Raw genomic sequence first — 21483 nt, 5'->3', positions numbered from 1 at the left:
AATTTTAGTCCTGACAAGTCTTCGAATAAATCTAAAGTGTTGAGTAGTTGTTTCAATGTCTCCACTAGTTAATAATAAATCATCAGCAAATAAATGAATCTTTGGAAACAAGTCACTATTTAAATTATAACCTTAAAGTGGACAGAACTAGTAATATAGTTAGCTAGTGGTTCTACAGCTAAAGCGAAAATTAAAGGGGAAAGAGGGCAACCTTGTTTTGTTCCTTTTGTAAGTTTAAAGGAAGGAGATAAGAAAGAACCTATCTTTACAAAAGAAACAGAGTCTTCATAAAGGTTTCTAATTAGTTTTATAAAGTTTGGGGAAAATTTATATTGTTGTAGTGCTTTAAATAAATAAGACCAACAAAGTGAGCCCTTTATTGAATTATCGCATGTTTCATAAGCAAATTTACATTTATGCAAAAGTAACCCAACTGCATTAACAAATTAAAGTTACTTATCTGGTTGTCCTTCCAAATCTGTTCCTCAGCTGCATGGTCGTGGCATGGTAGATTATTATCTAGTTGATCCAGCCACTACCCCTTTTGATGCTATGTTTCAGAAAAAAAAGTGGTATTTTATAATTGCGTTTATGTTTTCATTGCACCTGTACAAACAGCATTACTGTTGCTTCCCCTAGAACCATCCAAGTACAACAATACAGACGTACATTTACATCTCTTCAGTTGATTGGCTGTTCGGTGATGTAAACAGACATCTGTGCAAGCTTCCTGCTTGTTGGCCAGTCATAGATTTTCCACGCTGTTCATTTTACTTCTGGGACGTTTCATTTTAACTTCTTTTTTGATGTTACTGGAGGCATGCAGTGGTCCCTTATTTTGGCTGTTGTCCATTCTAAGTAACTGCTTTGCTTCAAGTTGAGTTATGGATTCAGACTTTGTAGGATTAAACCTGCTAATGACCTTTCTGTGGAAGTGGTATTTTATAATTTTGGGATGTCTGACATCATTGCAAGATAAGCATGAGATTCATAATGCCTAGTTTGAAGTCTTGGTTAACTTATTTATTGGTTGCACAGAATAATTTCTGGGCTTTGCTCTGTCAGACACTACCCTTATTCCTTTGACAACTGATTTTTGCTGGATAACGTTTGATTACAACATTCTTTGCCAAGTGTTTCAAGTAGCATCTGTATGTAAATACCATCTGATGTTAACTGAGTTTGTAACTGGAATTTTCCAAGTTATCTTTAACAGAGCCAAAGTCTTGTTAAACTCCATAACTAAGAAGGAAATTTTCAGATGAATAACTAGTTGACCTGTGATCTTAAAGCTCTTAGTGTTAATGCATTTAATTAATTAGAAATTTGAGGTGCATGTGTGTGCTATGTTAGCAGTTTTTTAATCATATGTTTAAAATATTTCCCAGATCTTAGGACAAGAGATTGAGAGGCGTGTGTGTGTGTGTGTGTGTGTGTGTGTGTGTGTGTGTGTGTGTGTGTGTGTGTGTGTGTGTGTGTGTGTGTGTGTGTGTGTCCTATGAAATGCTTTTTTTTTGTTTTTGTCTTATACCGGTCTGTTTCGTGTAAAATGTGCTTGAATTCTTCTGGCAAATTGTTTAGGATTGTAGTATTTAATGAGAATCATTTTATTTGAAAATCTCTTTAGTAAATTGTAATATAATACAAGAAAAGAGATAAGCATACAATAAATCAAAAAATACAGATAAACTATACATAACTATTTACATAATAACTATTTACAAATACGCCTTCTGTCCAAAAAGAGAATAAAGTATGATGTAGTTAAGCTAGAATGAGATCAAGTAATGCGTCCCAATATTCAGTAATATATGTATGAAGTTTTAGAGTATAGATCAGATATTTGTGGGCAAGTAAGTGTTTGAGAGCAAGTTGTTTAAATCCATCCCATGAGAGTAGAGATCTGGCCTTCCAGTTAAGAGTGATGTCAAATTTGATAAGGGTAAAGAATGTTATTAAGATACATATCTGTAGTTTGGACAGTCCTGTAGGGGGAATATGCAATAATGCAAATTTCCAAGACAGTTGTCTTCTTGTAACCCATCTTTTCCATTTGGACTGTAATAGAAAGAATAAGTTTATATGCATTAGAGATCATTTTCTTTTTAAGTAAAAGCAAGTTCCATATGGATTTTAGATGTTCTTCGTGTTTCACTGTTGCAGTCATTACATTTGGGTAATCCTGCTGGCAGGTTGCCATCAGCCGGCCTGAATTCCAAAGTCTTGGGTCTTGCGTCGGCCGCTGTCACCCCCTGTCAGGCGGTCAGGGGTATAAAAGAAGCAGCCAAAGCCATTTTCTTTAGTCTTTCTTGACACGCGGTGCCTGAAGCAGAAGCAGTTTGCATGTGCCGGTCAGCCGACTCCTAAGATTTTCGTGTTCGAGTTTCAGATCCGAAGTCTTCAATAAAGCTAAGTACCCCATTGGGGAAACTTTTTTCTTGCTCCAGACCGATGTCAGAAAAAGTTAATAATTGTATTTCTTGTGGGAAGCAAATACCTCATAAGGATTTTCATTCTTACTGTATTCCTTGCCTAGGCCCTGATCACAACGTTTCTGGTTGTCGGTTTTGTGCTAGATTTAATCAACGCACTATTAAGCGTTGGTATGATTTTGCTTTAAACTATTTTGGACGCTGGTTTAATTATCCAGAAATGTCATCTGATAGCCATCCGACTACAGGAGTTCACAAAAAACGCAAAGAAAAGGAAAGAGAGAGACGACCAAGGCCCAAAACCGACGACGAAGCTTCTCCTAAGCCAGTCGCCGGTTCGCCGGTCCTCAGTGAGGTGCTTTTGCAGCCCCTGACGCCCACTAGTTTAGAGTCGTAGGCCGCTACTGACTCCCACGTGGAGTCGGCCATACCGCTGGAAACTCAAGGTATTGGAGCCTCGGATGTTATCCCTTCAGATGGGTCCGGAGCCGTTGAGCAGGCACCGGCTCCTGAGGGTGTATTCAGACCTAAGCATCTTTACATCAAACCGACCTCAGCTTCAAAGGCAAAGACTAAAGCACCTTCCAAAGCAAAGAAACAAACTGAAGAGCCATGTGGACAGGCCTCTATGCCCAAAAAGCAGATGCTCAAAATAGCCGAAGACTTGATTACCTTGATCAGGGGTTCCCATCCCCCTCCTGATAAGAGGCCTAGGCAAGAGACAGACTATGAATCTTCAGATCAGGTTTCCATTTCTTCTGATTCCTCTTCTGATCAGGAATATTCTCTTCCCCCCCTATGAGGATTCTGATGCTGAAGAGTCTATACCTTCAGCTTGTCCTCCAGAGGACTATTCTTTTGGGGAAACCTTACATACCATGAGGGAGCATTTCCACTGGGAGAACCAAGATTTTTCAGAATCTAAAAAGAGGCTCAGGGATTTCCTTTTACTACACAAGCCACTAGCCATCCCACCTGTTTTGAACATTGTAGATGATGTGTTTTCGGAGTCTAGTCTTACCCCTGACTCCTTACCTCCAGCTCCTGTTAAGCCTGACAGATATTACAGGGTTCCTGACTCTCATAAATTCCTTTTTAAGAACCCTGCTGCAGACCCAGAAACTATTTCTCAGGGTCCCAAAGGAGTTAAGGCTTCCACTGCAAAAAACCCTACCCCCTCTGACAGAGATTCTAGGGCACTGGATAGATGGGGAAAAAAGGTTTACACATCTGCTACCTTGGCTATAAGGGCCTTAAACTGTCAGTTTCATATGCTCAAATATCAGCAACATGTCATGACATTGCTTAAACAGAAAATGTTGTTAAACTCTGAATGTGCAGAAAACAAGGAAATGCAGGATTTATTGCATGCTGCTGAACAAGTTGGAAAGCATAATTTGCAATGTGGTTTTGATTCTTTAGAGGCCTCCTGCAGGGCCGCAGTTACAGGTTCTGTAATTAGGAGGCATGCTTGGTTAAAGGAACAAAATCTGCCTGATCATGTTAAAGTTATTAGATGCACCTTTACAGCATTGGTGTTAAGGCAGAAGAGGTGTTAAAGAAAATGGAGGACAAAGCTAAATCTATGCAAACGGTCAAAGATTTTTTACAAGTACAGCCACCTAGGTTTAGTAGACACTGGCCAACAAAGAATTGGTCCTTTCCTGTGTCAGACCTCAAAGGGGCAGACCCAGAAGCCCTAGAGGCAGACCCCAGGCGCAAGGTTCATACCGCTCAAAGCAATGGGGGGCTTCTACCTCCAAAGTTGGAGAAGACAAATCACAGCCATACAGGAAACAGTCCCAATGACGTCCCCCTGCCTGCACCAAGCACTTATCTCCTGGCAGCACCCTTAGGGGGAAAATTAGCACTTTTTTCTCAAAATTGGCACATTATAACCCAGGACAAGTGGGTCCTAAATATCGTGTCACAAGGCTACAAGTTCCATTTACATACCCTGCCAAAGGCAAACGGCTGGCCAGATCTGCCAAAAAATCAATGGGCAGAGGCACAAAAACAAGTCTCATCTCTCATGGACATGGGGGCCATTGAACAAGTACCAGAGCAAGAGCAGGGACAAGGATTTTACTCAAGACTGTTCTTGGTACCCAGAAAGGACAAGGCCTGGAGGCCAATACTGGACCTATCTATTTTGAACACATTCCTGGATATACCAGAATTTAAGATGTTGACTTTGCTGGGCAAGAACGCTTGGCTTGTGACTTTAGACCTAAAAGAGGCATGCCTGCATATCCCAATCAGACAAATATGCAGAAGATACCTCAGATTCAAGGCTGGCTCAATGGATTACCAATTCTCTGCTCTGCCCTTTGGCTTATCTACTGCGCCCAGGGTCTTTACAAAATGCCTGGCACCAGTAATTGCATTCTGCAGACAGAGGAATATAAATATATCCTTACTTGGACGACTGTCTAATTCAAGCAGAGAACAAGGACATTCTTCTACAGCATCTGGTGTTTGTGAAAAGACTTCTAACATGCCTAGGGTACACAGTCAACGAAAAGAAATCAAAACTAGTACCCTCTCAAGAGATAATATTCCTGGGTGCAAGCTTAAATACAACTGCCCAGATGGCTTATCTCATGCCAAACAAAGGCAACTGACTACCTATTTCAAAATATTGGCAACAAAAGCCTAGTTATATGCAAGAAAAATTCTGCAGGCTTTGGGCTTCATGGCATCCTGTATCCTACTAATTCCATATGCCAGACTGCATATGCGGAAACTTCAGTGATACCTAAAAAGTGTCTGGACACAACATTGCCACAGCCTGGAAACAATGATTACTCTCATTCCCTGCCTGCAACAGGAGTTTTGATGGTGGGCAAAGGCTGGTCACCAAAACCAGGGACAGCCATTCACATTACCCCCAGCCAGGCAGACACTAACAACGGATGCATCAGATTATGCCTGGGGGGCCCACATAGCAGAAAGATGCATTCAGGGCACATGGACCCAAACCAGATGCATCTACATATCAATCAAAAAGAGATGCTAGCAGTTCAAAATGCCCTGACAGGACCTACTTCCTCCACGACAACTACTGATAAAGACAGACAACACCATGGTCATGTGGTATATAAACAAGCAGGGGGGGGCACATTCTTACGCCCTTTGCAGACTAGCTGTGACTTTGTAGGGCACAGCTTTGACTTACCAAGTACATCTGCAGGCACAATTCTTGCCAGGAAGGAAAAATACTCTGGCAGATGAACTAAGCAGAACCTCATGGATCCCCATGAGTGGCACCTGGATCCAAAAGTCTTCAGCATGATAACAAGGAAATGGGGATGCCCAGACATAGATCTATTTGCCTCCCCACACAACTACCAACTAAAAAGATTCTGCACAAGGATTTATCACAGACAAGCATGGAAAGTGGATGCCCTATCTTTCAGCAGGAAAAACCTATCAGTATATGCATTCCCCCCTCTGCCTCTCCTCCCCAAGGTACTCCTAAAGGTCAGACTGGAGAAGCCAAAGATGATACTGATTGCCCCAGACTGGCCCCGCCAGTACTGGTATCCAATATTAAGGAGCTTGTCTCAATGCCCACCTTGGACCTTACCTCAAATACCTCATCTGCTGTCCCAGCAAAACAGTCAGATCCTGCACAGCCGACTCAGAACTTTAAACCTGACAGCATGGCGAATAATGTAGTCATACAAAGCACACCTCTCAGTAAAGTTGTGATGGATGTCATTTTGGAAGCCAGAAGGCCTAGTACTAGAAATTTTTATTTTGGAAAATGGAAGAGATTCTGTGCTTGGAACCAGGCACAAGGAACTAATACAGCTGTGCCAAATATTCCTTAGATTTTGCAATACTTAACTGAGATGCTGGACAAAGGCCTATCCTTTTCATCTGTTAAAATTCATGCCTCTGCCATTTCGGCTCATTACAATGTAGAGCCACCAATCTTTTCTCATCCCTTATTAAAGCAGTACCTCAGAGGAGCCAAAAATTTACGACCTCCAAGGAGATTACCAATGCCTGCATGCGACCTCAACTATGTCTTGCAAAAACTCACCCTGCCTCCTTTTGAGCCAGCTGCTACTACTGATATAAAGTTTTTATCTTGGAAAACAGCTCTGCTCTTAGCAATAACTTCTGCAAGACACTTTGAGCTACAGGCACTCATGGCTGTGGAACCTTTTATCATTTTTTATCCAGACAGGGTCTCTCTGAGGACAAACCCAACATTTATGCCTAAGGTGGTGTCCAGTGTGGCTCTCAACCAAACTATTCACCTGCCAACCTTTTATACAAATCCACATAATAAGGGGGAGAGAATTCTGCATTCTTTGGATGTACACAGACAGCTTAGATTCTACTTGGACAGAACCAAAGTTTTCAGAAAGATAGAGCAATTACTAGTGACATATGCTGCAGGATCACAAGGAAAGGCTATCTCAAAGCAGACTATTTCAAAGTGGATAGGCCACTGCATTCGTTTCTGCTATGTACACCATGGCAAGCCAGTACCTAAGGGCATTAGGCCACACTCAACCAGAGCTGCAGCCACTTCAGCAGACTTTCTCATTGGAGTACCTACCAAGGACATTTTAGAGGCTGCTACTTGGAGTTTAGTTCACACCTTTACAAAGCACTATTATCTGCCATTCTAATCTAAATCCAGGGCAGGCTTTGCCACTGCAGTTCTGCAGGGCCTCATAGCCGCTCCTACTGCTGTTTAGCTCCAGCCTCCCAACCTTAGCTTTGGGATTGTACCCAAATGTAATGACTGCAACAGTGAAACATGAAGAACATAGTACAGTTGTGTACACCTACCATAAATGTAGATGTTCGAGTGTATTCACTGTTGCAGTCCAGATTACCCACCCACCATCCCTCTCTTTCTTCTGATGGAACCTATCTTACCTTCTCTGATTTATACAACATATGTGGTGTATTTGCTTGTAGATTAAAGTAAATTTTATATTGGTGCATGTAATTATACATCTCTAAATTTTGGCAACCCTTTTGGGGGGGCACCTGACATCTTGGGCAAGAAAAACTAAAGAAAATGGCATTGGCTGCTTCTTTTATACCCCTGATGGCCTGACATCAGGGAAGGGGCAACAGCTGCCGACTCGGGACCCAAGACTTTGGAATTCAGGCCGGCTGAGGGCAACCTGCCAGCAGGATTACCCAAATGTAATGACTGCAACAGTGAATACACTCTTAACATCTACATTTATGGTAAGTGTACACAACTGTACTGTTTTTATATCATTAAAGATTAGAGAGGTGTCTTCCAGAATGTTACGACACAGGTCAAAGATTTGTCTTAAAAAGTTTCAGATGTTAAATCCTTCAGATAACAGCTGCTAATGCAAACCTTGTTTTGCCAGTAATTTTTTTGTATATGGTATTTAAAAATCTGATCCACACTTGTGCATTTGACTTAACAATAAATTGTAGGGACATAAATGTATGGAGTGTGTAGCTTTGTGTATGTTCGTGCAGTTATATCTGAGTGTAGTTGTAATAGGTGTATGTTATATATAAAGATGTCTGTTGTGTGTGCACTTTTTGTATGCATGTGCATGCTTGCAGTTATCTATACAAGCATGTGTTTCTTTAGTCTTGTTACATAGGCTAGATGAATACTTTAATAAAATCTTGAAGTTTTTCTGTCTCAAGAAAGAAATTAGATGATTAATAAGTGAGAACTTGCGTTTTGTTTTAATTCAGAATTATGAATGTATGGCATATTAATTAGCTGTATTACTATTTTGCCCTCCAGGGAGTTTTATGTGGTATTTCAGTGGCTTCAAATAAAAGCTTGCATAATGTTGGGCAACTTCTCAGTGTTACCTGATATTTAACTACCACCATTTCACAGATGTTTGTTTAACAATAAATATAATATTTATGCATATTGCCATGGTTTATGTAAATATCTGAGGCATTGCCCACATAGTAGCCTGAAGAAATAGTATTTCATAGGACAGCTCAGCAATGTCTCCTAACCCATATACAGTGGTCCGTAATCAAGAAAATGTGATTTCTTTCCATGCCAAATTGAATATGTTCCATAATAATATGTGTGTTAACTTAATGTCGGTAGAGGACATATGGTTTTTTATGGTATCAAATGAAAGCTTACTTAATGCTACATAAGGTGTCACTGATGCCTCCTGTCTGCCTGCTACCAGTTTTCAGATATTTGTACTTGTTTATTAGTACAGTATGTATATTTGCATAAGTATCGTATTTCGGTAAATGTCAGGCATTGTCCACTGTGATGTAGTGTGGAAAAGTATTTCACATGCCAACTCATCCTAGATGTCAGGATTGTCTGCTCAGACAAGTGGGATACTGATAGACACTATAAAGGGTTATTTTCCAGAAACTGTGTGAATATATAACATGTAGAAATAATTATAACTTGAACCAGAAGGAGTTGGTACGGTATTCTGTAGTATCAAACAAGAGCTTGCGTAATGCTGCAAAAGACAGCATGAATGACTACTCAGACAACTGGTGTTCTCCATGGGAAAATGTGTGTTTATTTCCAGAAATATGCTGAATACGTTATATGTTAATAATCATATTAATATCTTGTAACAGAAGGTGTTTATATGGTACTCCGTGGTGTCAAATTAAACTATACGCAGTGCTGGAAAAACTGTCCTGTGATAGTTAGTGTTTAACTAGCACTGCTTTGCAGATATCCGTATTGATTTGTCCATTAAATATGCAAATATATATATATATATATATATATATATATATATATATATATATATATATATATATATATACCATAATTATGCAAAAATATCTCAAAAATGGAGCGACACCTAAACAAAGTGCTCTACAGTAAATTGTAGATCACATCTGCATGAATAAAAATCACTGCAATAGTGTACATCTACTGTAGTTAAAGAAATATAAAAAGTTGTTTGTACAATAATAATAAACTTCATATATTTAAATACTTGTTCGGTATAAATTTTTCATTGTGTCTGTGTGACGTATTAACATCACCATTTTGAAGAGGAGTGTCTGCTGAATAACTTTTATTTTCAACGTTTTTGTAGCTTTTATAGTTTTTGAAATCTGTACATTTTTTACACGGTCAAAAAACTGCATTCTCAGAATTTTAGCTCTGGTGATGGCAATCCAGGCAGGAAACCTGTAGGTGTCAGGAAGTGAGAAATTCCATGCAGACTAGGTGTAAAAGAGTTAATTAACTGTGGTTGAGATATTGTACTTCTGAAAGATTTTACAGGACAGAAGTGTACAGTAGTTTCATAACACATTGCTGGGAGCCATGTATTGTACTGATTTGTACTTTTGGTTGAATACTTTTGGTCCATGCTTTGTTTCTGGATTTTATTTGGATGCAACGCTGACCTAAGAATTCTTTCTTTTGTTGTTTGAGAACTTTGTGATGATAGTTGCTATGCACCACTGTTGCCACTACTTTTGTGCATGAGTTGTCTTCCTTGCCTCATTCTTAGCATGTTGCCTGTGTTCAATGGCATAATCACAAGGCAAGAAGTAAATGCCTTCTTACAAAATAGGAAAATGCATGTAAATCTCTGAGGGCTACAGGGTTTGTTCATGCTACATAATGATTCATCAATCTGCCTCGCATTTTCCAGCAGCTATGAATGTGCAACAAATATTGGTTATAAAAGAATACAAAATTTTATCATGAACATGATAGTAAGCCAGTACCTTCTCTGAAGCCATAGTTCTAACACTTAAAGTGCTTGGAGCCATATAGTAATGTCTAATTTGTAACTATATTTAAGCAAGTAGTTACCGAACACATTGACCTTCCTCTAAAAATCAGTATTTCCAAGATGTAAAACTGGATTTGTGTGACTACATGTAATATTTGATAGTGTTATGAAAGTCAAAAGTGGTCTGGGGACACCCAAAAGTACCTAGGCTGTCTTTAGAGCTGCGTGCTGCTGTATGCATGTAAGGTAAGCAAATTTAGTTTCCTCCTCTGTATGCTTTGTACTGTTCATGTAGAACACATACCCGGAATCAAATCTTTTCACACTGTTGTTTTCAGGGATGTGGACGCAGCATTCCAATTTCTCCATTGTTTGCTTCCCAAATATTTTGATTGTTAATAAAGCAGCTACTTTAAAAAAATCCTAAGGTAAACAAATGCAAAGTAAGGGTTGGCTCTCTGGAATAGTAGGATTGCGTCAGCAGATATTTAAAAGTTGCTTTGTGCATCTTGCCAAATTATTACATCAGTTTGAGATCCTTTCTGGATATGTGTAGAAGAAAAGTGATTTTGAAATACTGGAGTTACCTTATGTGAAGGATGTAAGGTTGGTATTGATTGCTTACTTGGTGCACTTTTCCAAGTTACTGTTCTCTTTTCTTCCCCAGAGAAAACGTAGGGAATCTGCCTCCAGTTCCTCATCCATCAAGAAAGTGAAGAAACCTTGAAATCCATCCATGTCTCCTAGGTATACAGTGACCAGATTCCAGCTGCTGTCTACATGGCCTTCTGCTCCAGAGACAGACAGATCCACGGGGCATCTGATAGTCTGTTTCCCCACCCATCAGAAAGAATAAGGGTGCGGGAAGAATGTGGTCGTGTAATGTTTTATTGTTTGGGCCAGATTTGTCAGTTAACAGTTGGAGGGAAACAACCTGAGGACAGGTAGATCTTATCCTGTGCTGCCCTTGCACTCCTAAACTTGACTGCGATACTCTGTGTCTTTTTTAAACCTCTGTAGAACTTAATTTTGGCTACTGTATTGGAAGTCAGCAATGTGGCTACTATGGCTGCAGTTACTGTAACATCCATCCAGAAAGAAGGGTGGCAGACGTACTGAAAATGGTTTGTGTTTGCTGCTTAGAGTCCAGATTTAAGACTGTACCATATTAGAGCAAAAGAAAAAGACTTCTGTCTGTAAATGCTGAATCTAAAGTTGAAGTTAAAAGTTTTTTTTTAGTTTTAAAAAGTAAAATATTTTAAAACATGTATGGATATTGTTGTGATGCTTTACATTTCTCAGTAGTTCTTGCAAATTTCAAGACAAGTTCTGTAATTGAAAAAGGCTGCATAATATTTAAAAAAGGCAAGTTGTAGGGTGCTAAATGATACAGTGATATTGTAGCTAAATGTCATGAGTTAAGAAAATGTATTAGTCTGATGATAGCTGTGCTGGCACAACAAGGTAGGTATGTTCATGTAACTGACTGCTGCACCCTTAATACATGGTTACAGATGATTAAACAGCTGTGATCACATTTTATAATAAGTGAAAGTATTCATCTTTTAGTAGTGTAATATCCTGGTCAGTTAACCTTTGGTAAAGAATGCAGCCTGTTCAGTCATAAAGTATGTATAACACTTCAGAAACCAGCGCTTCTTCTACTCATCCTAGGAAGGGAAATGGAAAATGGCGTGAAGACGAGGAGAAAATTGTGGATTCAGAATGTGTGAAATTAATGACAATGTGTATTTTTCCACTTCTGTTAACAGTCAAAAATCAAAAGCAGGTTAGTTTGTTCGAATTAAGCAGAGTTCAAGGATCTTATCTTTATTCAGTTGTCTTTTCATATACATAACAGCTTTCAGTGCCATGTTTCACATAATAACATGTAACATTCTGACAGCTGTATAGTTTCGAGTTTGTCTATTTCTTGAGATTTTTGTGTGTGTGCATGTGTGTAGACTGCTTTTAAAGACTAATTGTTAAACAGTACCACATTTTCTGTTGGATTTACTGATTTCTTTTGAGGTATGCAGGTGTTTAATGTTACACGTACCATGTCTACCCAAAGTTAAAACCTTCAGTCTGTTTACTCTAGATTTCTATTGTAATGTAAATCTGGTTGTTGCTGTTCTTCAGCTCTCCATTCGTTATTTACTTGTTTCTGTCCGTTATTATCCTTATTATTTACTTGTTTCTGTCAGTTATTATCCTTATTCTGTATTTGTTTCTGTCAGTTCTTATACTTATCACTAACTTTTATTTTTTTACTTATTTTTGTTGATAAGTTATTTTTGTTCTTTTTTTTGTTATGGAGTTCCTTCTTCTGAAAAAAAAAATCACCATGGCTGCACATTGGTGCGTTATTACAACGTAAAGACTACTCATGCAAGTCTGACTTACTACAGACCAACCACACTTTTGGAATTTGTGTGTGTTTGTGCACGCATGTGTGAGTGTGAGAGAGTCTGTGAAGGGCAAACCTCTAACTCACATACAAGAAATCATTCCTCATCATGTCTGCAGTCATCAAGTTTTCCTTCTCTCGCATTAATCGCTTCTTTGTTTCATTAGATAACTTGATGGTTAGTCTTATCTAGAACCATTTAAATCCACAACCCAGCCTAATGGCCAGTATAGAACTTCAGCTCAGTATATAGTACACAGAGCGCAAGGTAACAAGAACAGGGTTAGTTATGTACATTCGGTTAATGTAATATAGCACAAGTACATTCGGTTAATGTAATATAGCACAAGTACATTCGGTTAATGTAATATAGCACAAGTACATTCGGTTAATGTAATAATAGCACAAGTACATTCGGTTAATGTAATATAGCACAAGTACATTCGGTTAATGTAATATAGCACAAGTATGGTAAGCATAAAACGTAATGGAAATAAGCATAAAACGTAATGGAAAATATCAGTACATTTGAGGCAGGTGTAGAAGCTGTGCTCTCCATTTGGTAACTGACATCTAGCTTTCTCTTTAGGCATGACTTAGAATTGGGTCTTGGGACCTTTGCCAAATTTTCTCCTTCTCATTCTTTGATAGATTTTTGTAATTAAGATGTTGATCACTGAATAGAAAGAGAAATCCCATTATCTCTCCATGCTTTGTCTGTCCTCCTTTCCCAGGCATGAAATCATTTCGTCTTGCTTCCGGTTTAGAAATTCTTTTTGTTTAAGGCCCTTCAGCATATGCAGTTCTTCATCATATAGTTGTTCACGCTTAAGAGAGACCCCATGGCACTCTTTCTTAGATCTCCTGAATAATAAGGAGCCATCCAGTAACCATTTGAAATGTCCGAACCTGCTAGACCAAGTCTCAAAACACTGAGACTGAATGGCTAAAAAAACAGACTTGCATGCAAGCCCATGATGGCAGTTTCATGGAAAATTCCCTTTTCTCTAAGGTATGGCTGTCTCCGATTTACTGTATATGTAATCTCGGCGGGGGGTACAGAGGGGCCTGTTGCAACCCCCCCCCGACACACACACACACACACACACATAAAAAAAAGAAGTTTAAAGGAAAACATCAGTGTTTGAGATTTGCTCTTCTGCTGTGTGTTGGCATTTGCATGGTGAGTGCCAACATTTCAATAGGGAGCCAAACCATCTACCATCCTTATTCGGTTCCTTTTGCCCATTTGAGCATCTTTGGAGGCCAGAAGACTTCTTTGTTATGGTTCCTGCTTTGATCTCCACTTTTTCTAATTATTAATATATTTACATAGAAGTCGTTTGTGCTGTCCTCTGGTTGTTGTTGTATCTTTTGGCTTTTCCCGGTTAGGGGTCGCCACAGTGGAACTCCAGTCCGCTAATGATTGGTAGTAGATTTTTACGTACCGACTTGCCAGGCCTGACACACAACCTTCAATGAAGGTACGCCCATTCACGCATGTCTCCACACAGAAGATGCTTTAGCTGAGAATCGAACAGGACAACGTCTTACTGTGAGGCGACAGCGTTGTGCTGTCCTCAGGTACCTGTGTCTAATGCTAAATGTTTGAGCTAGTTTGCTTGCTGTCAGGGCTAGATTGGAACATACTATGCATATGCTTTGGGATCTGCATTGGATTCCCTTAGCAGTGAACATAAACTACAAGATGTAGTTTTGTTTACCTCCTTGGCGCTATATGAAGTCAGTTCCATCTATCTGAAACAGTTGTTGCTTCCCTGTCAACTCTCTGAGGTGCTGTACTTGGCCAAAAGAGGATTGCTGCTGATTTCACAGATGCATTTGGATAATCCTGGCTATCATTCTTTCGTGTAGAGTACACTTCCCTGCCAGTTTTGCAAGAGCCATCCAATAGCAACTTTTCAAGGTCCCTCAGTACTTTTGCCTGGATCTATGTTCGTTCATTGAATAAAACTAACAGACAACTGCTAATACTCGAATGTTAAAACTTTAATGTTAATATTACTAAAGATGTTTATTTTCTAAAGAAAAATTATCAACTGGCCATAGTCTGCCAGCAAGAATGTCTGATGGTGCTGTACACCTTCTGAACCATGGTGGGGGCTTTGCCCTACACCCCCCCCCCAACTATAGATACCAGCTCCGAGATCGCACTACAGTAGGGAATAGAGCAAATTTTTAAAAGGGTTTGTTTAGCTTACCTTTATGCATTGAGGTACTTCCTGGTTGGGTCGAGGGAACCCTTTTCCGATTGACCCGCGCAGCAACCCTGTGGGGTTGCCCGACTGCGCCTCTCTGGAGGCAGTCGGGGGGGTGCTTCTCGCTTTCTCATAGCAACGCACATACCGGGTTGGTCAAACATTCTTGCGGACAAGCTGAGTCGGACTATCCTCTCACCCTACGAGTGGTCTCTGAACCCCTTAGTCATGAAACAGATCTTCCTCAGATGGGGTCAACCTTGCTGCGATCTGTTCACGTCACCTTCGAACGCAAAGTGCAGCGAGTTTTTCGCTCTAATTCCCCCACCAGGGGAAACCCCCAGAGACGCTCTGGTTCATGCTTGGCCATCCAGTCTTTATGCTTATCCTCCTCTTCCGTTGATGACAAAATTCTTGCAGAAAGCTCGTCGGTTGGGGGTTCAGAGTTATCCTCATAGCCCCATTCTGGCCTCGTCAAACATGGTTCCCTTGTCTACAGTCTCATCTAGTGCATCCTCCCTGGATCTTAGATCCCCTTCCGGAAATGATTTCTCATCCCCTGGAACTGGACAACCTCAAGCTCTCTGCTTGGTTGATCCAGTTCCATTGATGGCTAGGACTCCCGGTATCTCATCCTCTGTTAAAGCCATTCTGGTGGCCGCTCATAAACCTTCTACCAGAAAAGTCTACAAGAGTAAATGGAAACGTTTTTCTATCTGGGCGGAGCATAGGAATTCGGACCCCTTTACGGCTCCTATTCCAGCAATCCTTGATTTTTTATCTCAAATTTTCCATCAGGGAGCTAGCTCTTCAACTGTTAAAGTTTAACTGGCAGCAATTTCCCACTTTCACATTGGAAACAGATTTGGCCCCCTGACATCATCTAAGATCTGCAAGACCTTTCTGAAAGGTACCTTCCTTTAGAAGACCCCCTGTTAAGGAAGCAGTCCCTCCATGGGATTTAACCCTAGTTCTCCAGGCTCTGACTGTTCTCCTTTTGAGCCCGCAGCTACGGTTGACTTGAAGTTTGTATCTTGGAAAACTGCCTTCCTGATTGCCATTACTTCAGCCAGAAGAATATCTGAGCTTCAGGCTCTTTGCAGTAAGCCCCCATACATCATTTTTCATAAAGACAGAGTTTCCCTCAGGACTAACCCCTCTTTTTTACCTAAAGTGGCTTCCGAAGCCAGTATCAACCAATCTATCAAACCTGTCTGTCTTCTTCCCTAATTATCTCAACAAAGGAGAGTATAGACTCCGTTGCTTGGATGTACATAGACAGTTAATGATTTTACCTATACAGAATGGCTGTTTTTCGAAAATCAGAACAGCTCTTTGTTTCATTTGCTAAGTCCTGTCTGGATAAACCAGTGACTAAGGTAACCTTAGCTAGGTGGATTTCACAATGCATTCTTCTTGCATACAGAAGCTCTGGTCGACCTGAGCCCGTGCGTGTTCAGGCACACTCTACCCGTTCTGTGGCTACTTCCATGGCCTTCTGGTTGAGGGTCCCTCTGGATGACATTTGTTCAGCTGCTACTTGGGCTTCCTCTCACACTTTCATTACACATTATAAATTGGATCTGATTTCCAGAGGAAGGGCGTCCTTTGGGTCTGCAGTGCTCCGGACTATCCTCCCATAAGGGCCTCCCATGTTGTGGTAGCTGGGGACTCTGTCCCACAGGTTGCTGATCAGATGAAGTTAACTACTTCAGATAAAGAAGTTATGTACTCACCATAACGTTCCATCTGAGTAGGTAACTTCATTTGTCTGCAACCAACCCTCCCTCCATCCCCCGGACCTTTAGTTCATTCTTGAAGGATCATGATATGTCACTTTGATGACATCAGGTTGGAATGTTCAGGTAGTTTTCCTTGTGTTATAGTAGTATTCTACGATACTATGGCAAACTCAATCTGAGGGTTAGAGGGAGGTAGCAGGGCATTATGGGTAGGGGGAGGAACTTGGAGCTCGGATCTTTTGCTAGGAAAGCTGCCGGCTCGGATCTGAATCGGATCCGATACCCACAGGTTGCAGACAAATGAAGTTACCTACTCAGATGGAACGTTATGGTGAGTACATAACTTCTTTTTATTTAGATTCTAAGTAAGGAATGAATTGTTCCATTGTAGAGTGATACCATTTGTGTGTTTTAGTAGTATTTAGAAAATGTCCATTGGAAGAGAGCATTCATATTCCAGTGGAGACTTGGGTGGTCCTCCATGGTAGCTTTCACAGAGGACTAAAGCTCTGAATTGTTAATGAGCTGCTTCCTGTGGCCCAGATACAGGGGTTGTTTCCCTCCACCTTAATTTCTGTACTGTGCGACTCTGAGTAAGTAACAGACAGTGCTCCTAGTTTGTCCCTGAAAAGAGAGAGCTGTGTCCAGTAGTCTAACCTAGTCAATAAATAGATAAAATATGCTGAACTGCTTCATGTAGTATACTCAACACTGTTGGTTTTGTTTAGGTGATTACGTACAGGTTAAGAATTCACTTGTTTCTCTCTATTTCATGTAAATTATTGGAGTAACCCTGAATTAGCTGGAGGCTTAATCCTTCATGCCAGACAATAATACATTTGACTTGAACATTGTTAGCTTCCTACCTGTCCATGGCCAGCATCTCTTTTTACTTCACCTACCCTGTTTATTGACCTATTCCAAGACAGAACATCACATGAAGAAATTTCAGTGGTCAGCTAGATTTCTGTTGACTTCCTCTAATCACTCTTAGTTTCTGTTTTCATGAACCTGTTTGACAGTCTTATTGAGAGAGACCTCTTGTAACATGTGAAACTTTACCAGTCCATCACTAGAGGTAAACTGTTCAGAATGGTGTGGCACACTTTCCAGGACACCTGATCATCTTGAGACTGATATTTACATCAGTATTTTGAATATGAGGCCTATTTTATGCAATATATATGCATTCACATTAAACTGTATAATGTTGATGTGGTTTGTCAGTAAGTAGGGAGGAGGTTGTTCTTGTTTCTGTTACAGGGAGTGTCTTGTGTGTGTTGTTTGGGTACTTGAGAGACACTTCACTCCAGGACATATTGTTGAATTTTGTGGTGCACTTACTCACCAGTCCATTTCTCATGGCTTGCAGCATAGGTTGCATTACATGTACAGAAATGTTGGTACTCCAGTCACTCCTTAAATGTCTCTAAATCAAGAATTTTACTTGAACCTACTCTGCAGCCTCACTTTTGTCCCTGGTCCTTTCATGTGTGGCGCCATATTAGAGTATCGTCTAAGTTAGGACTTAAAGTGGAAGCAAAATGGAGACAGCAACACATCTCCGTTCTCATACACTTGATGTAACTAACAATGTTTTCTGTGAGTTTGCATACTGACAAACCTTAGCATAGATATGGAAACATGAGTCTGTTATACATGCTTCTGTCTGTTTCTTGCACCCCAGCTACATTATTAAAAAAAATCATCCAGTTAGTGCATATTCTGTCACACCTTTTTTGTGTTGAGGACCATCTTATTTTCAAGAGCCTAATTGTAAGTGCTTTCTACTTCTTTACCATACCCAAGTCATTACTGTCCCAAGCCACAGCCTCTCTTAAAATTGTTTAAGTATTTGATTAGCTAGCTGTCACACACAGCTATGTCTTGGATATATAGGTATTATTCCAGTATGGAATCGTCTAGTACAGTACAGCCAGTATAGAGCCAAAGTCACACCACATCTTTCTTACAGCTGCTGTGCTTCCTGTCTACAAAGATATGTTCTCAAATTGAGCTTGATCTTTCTCTGACAGAATATCATGATCTTCCCAGTCAGATGTCATGCTAAAGTCTAGAACCACCATGTAGACTAGCTCCATATCCCACTGGCCTAGTAACCTAGTTTTACTAGTAGAACAAGAGACCTAGTACTCATACGTAGTCGGAATATGCTGCTGGATGTCAGGTAATCGTCTTAATTAACCATCAAGAATTTAGCACCAAGCAACTAGACCACCAGTGCTGGTGCCAAAAAGAAAACATAAACTAAAAAAGCAAAGGGTTAAAAATGCGGCTGACAGAAAAAGCACAAACTACTGTATGTTTTTGCTAATTTTGTCCAACCATTAGTATTTCATCAGAAACAATGCACACAGTAACCCACCTCAAAAAGTGATACTTAGTCTTGTGACCCCATATCCCATGTCATGTGATTTAAAATTCATACAACCCTAACTGATGCAAATAAATGGTAAATGGATAAAAAAATCAGTATAGTGGATATAAAAAGTGTACACACCCCTGTTAAAATGGCAAGTTTTTGTGATATAAAAAATTAGACCACAATAAATCATTTCAGAACTTTTCTCACCTTTGATGTGACCTATAACCTGTACAATTCAATTGAAAAACAAATCTGTTGGGGAAAAAATATATAAAAAATAAAAAACGTACAATAAGCTGGTTGCATAAGCGTGCACACCCTTAAACTAATACTTTGTTGAAGCACCTTTTGATTTAATTACAGCATTCAAGTTTTCTTGGCTAGGAGTCTATCAGCATGGCACATCTTGACTTGACAATATTTGCCCACTCTTCCTTGCAAAAGTGTTCCATATCTGTCAGATTGCGAGGGCATCTCTTGTGCACAGCCCTCTCTAGATCACCCCACAGATTTTCTATTGGACTCGGGTCTGGGCTCTGGCTGGGCCATTTCCAAACTTTAATTTTCTTCTGATGAAGCCATTCTTTTATTGATTTGGATGTGTGCTTGGGGTCATTGCCATATTGAAAGGTGAAATTCTTCTTCTATAACTGTCTAGCAGACCCCTGAAGTTTTGGGTCAAAAGCGACTGGTATTTGGAACTGTTCATAATTCCCTCCACCTTGACTAAAGCCCCAATTCCAGCTGAAAAAAAGCAACCCCAAAGCATGATACTGCCACCACCACTATGCTTCACCATGGGAATGTTGTTCTTTTGGTGATGCGAAGTGTTGTTTTTGCGCCAAACTTACCTTTTGGAATTGTGGCTAAAAAGTTCAGCCTTGGTCTTATCAGACCATAACAAATTTTTCCACGTTTTTTGGGAGACTTATGTATTGTTTTGCAAATAAATTTTAGCCTGGCCTGGATGTTTTTCTGTGTAAGAAAAGGCTTCCATCTTGCAACCCTACCCCATAGGCCAGACATATGGAGAATATGGGAGACTGTTGTCACATGTAGTACACAACCGGTACTTGCCAGAAATTCCTGCAGCTCCTTCAGTGTTGCTGTAGGTCTATTGGCAGCCTCCCTGACCAGTTTTTGTCTTGTCTTTTTATCAGTTTTGGCGGGACGTCCAGTTCTTTGCAACGTCACTGTTCTCCTATATTTTCTCCACTTTTTGATGACTGTCTTCACTGTGTTCCATGATATATCCATTGCTGTGGAAATTTTTTTGTACCCTTATCCTGACTGATACCTTTCAACAATGAGATCCCTTTGATGCTTTGTAAACTCTGTGTGAACCATGGCTTTTGCTGTAGCAGGCAACTGAGTAAATATCAGGAAAATCCTACTAGGACAGCTGAACTTTATTTGGGGTTAATCAGACCATCTCTAATTGATGGCACGTGTGTACCCAAGAAGACTGAATGCTGTAATTAAATCAAAAGGTGCTTCAACAAAGTATTAGTTTAAGGGTGTGCACACTTATGCAACCAGCTTATTGTACGTTTTTTTATTTTTTTATATTTTTCCCCTGGCAGATTTCTTTATTTTTCAATTGAATTGCACAGGTTATATGTCACATTAAAGCTGCGAAAAGTTTTGAAATGTTTTATTGTGGTCTCATTTTCTTTATATCACAAAAACCTAGCATTTTAACAGGGGTGTGTACACTTTTTATATCCACTGTATATGTATGTGTGTGTGTGTGTGTGTATATATATATATATATATATATATATATATATATATATATATATATATATATATATATATATATATATATAAACTATAAATATACAAGTTATGTATTTTTAATTTGGCAGCTCTCATGATAGCACAGTTAATATTTTCATTCAGTCCTGGCAGTTTTGTTTAGTTCAGTGCAAGTTCCCACTTAAGTTCTCTTTACTCTATCCTGGTTTCCCAGCTGCCTTGTCTTTTCTTCAAGTAGAATCTAGCAATAGCAACATGGAAACCATTTCAGGTTATGTCAGCAGAAGAGTGGAATGTGTAACCATTTTCCCATTCTCTACTTGGGGTCTGAGTGCCGTTTCAACTATCTCCATCTCTCTCGATTCAGTGCTACTCTCCTCCCTTCTTCAGTTTCATGCCTTACTGTCACAGGGCTTCTCTCACACAATCCTTCCAAATCTTTGCTGGACATCATTTCTTCTTGCCTTCATCCTGTATGTATGAAATCATCTTCACTAGATTGTCATCTTCTTTTCTGCACATGTGCCTGACCAACTGTAACCTGTTCCCTTTGACGTTTTCTGCAATTGCATCAATTTTGGTTTGTGCTCTGATGCCCTTATTTCAGAGTACATCCTACCACCCATCTCAGGTACTTCATCTCCATCACCTCAAGCATCTTCAGCTGCTCTGCCCTTAGTGCCCAGGTTTCTGTACCATTCAGTCATACTGTTCACACCACTATTTTGTACACCTTACTTTTCAGTGTCTTTGGCATTCTTCTGTCATACACTATCCCTGACGATCTGCCAGTTGTCTGCAGCCCCTCTTATTGT

Source organism: Protopterus annectens, chromosome 10.part0 (assembly GCF_019279795.1).
Source record: "Protopterus annectens isolate FY-2018-M chromosome 10.part0, PAN1.0, whole genome shotgun sequence".
In the NCBI taxonomy this organism is placed as follows: Eukaryota; Metazoa; Chordata; order Ceratodontiformes; family Protopteridae; genus Protopterus; species Protopterus annectens.
Note: the sequence above shows the minus strand (reverse complement) of the source record.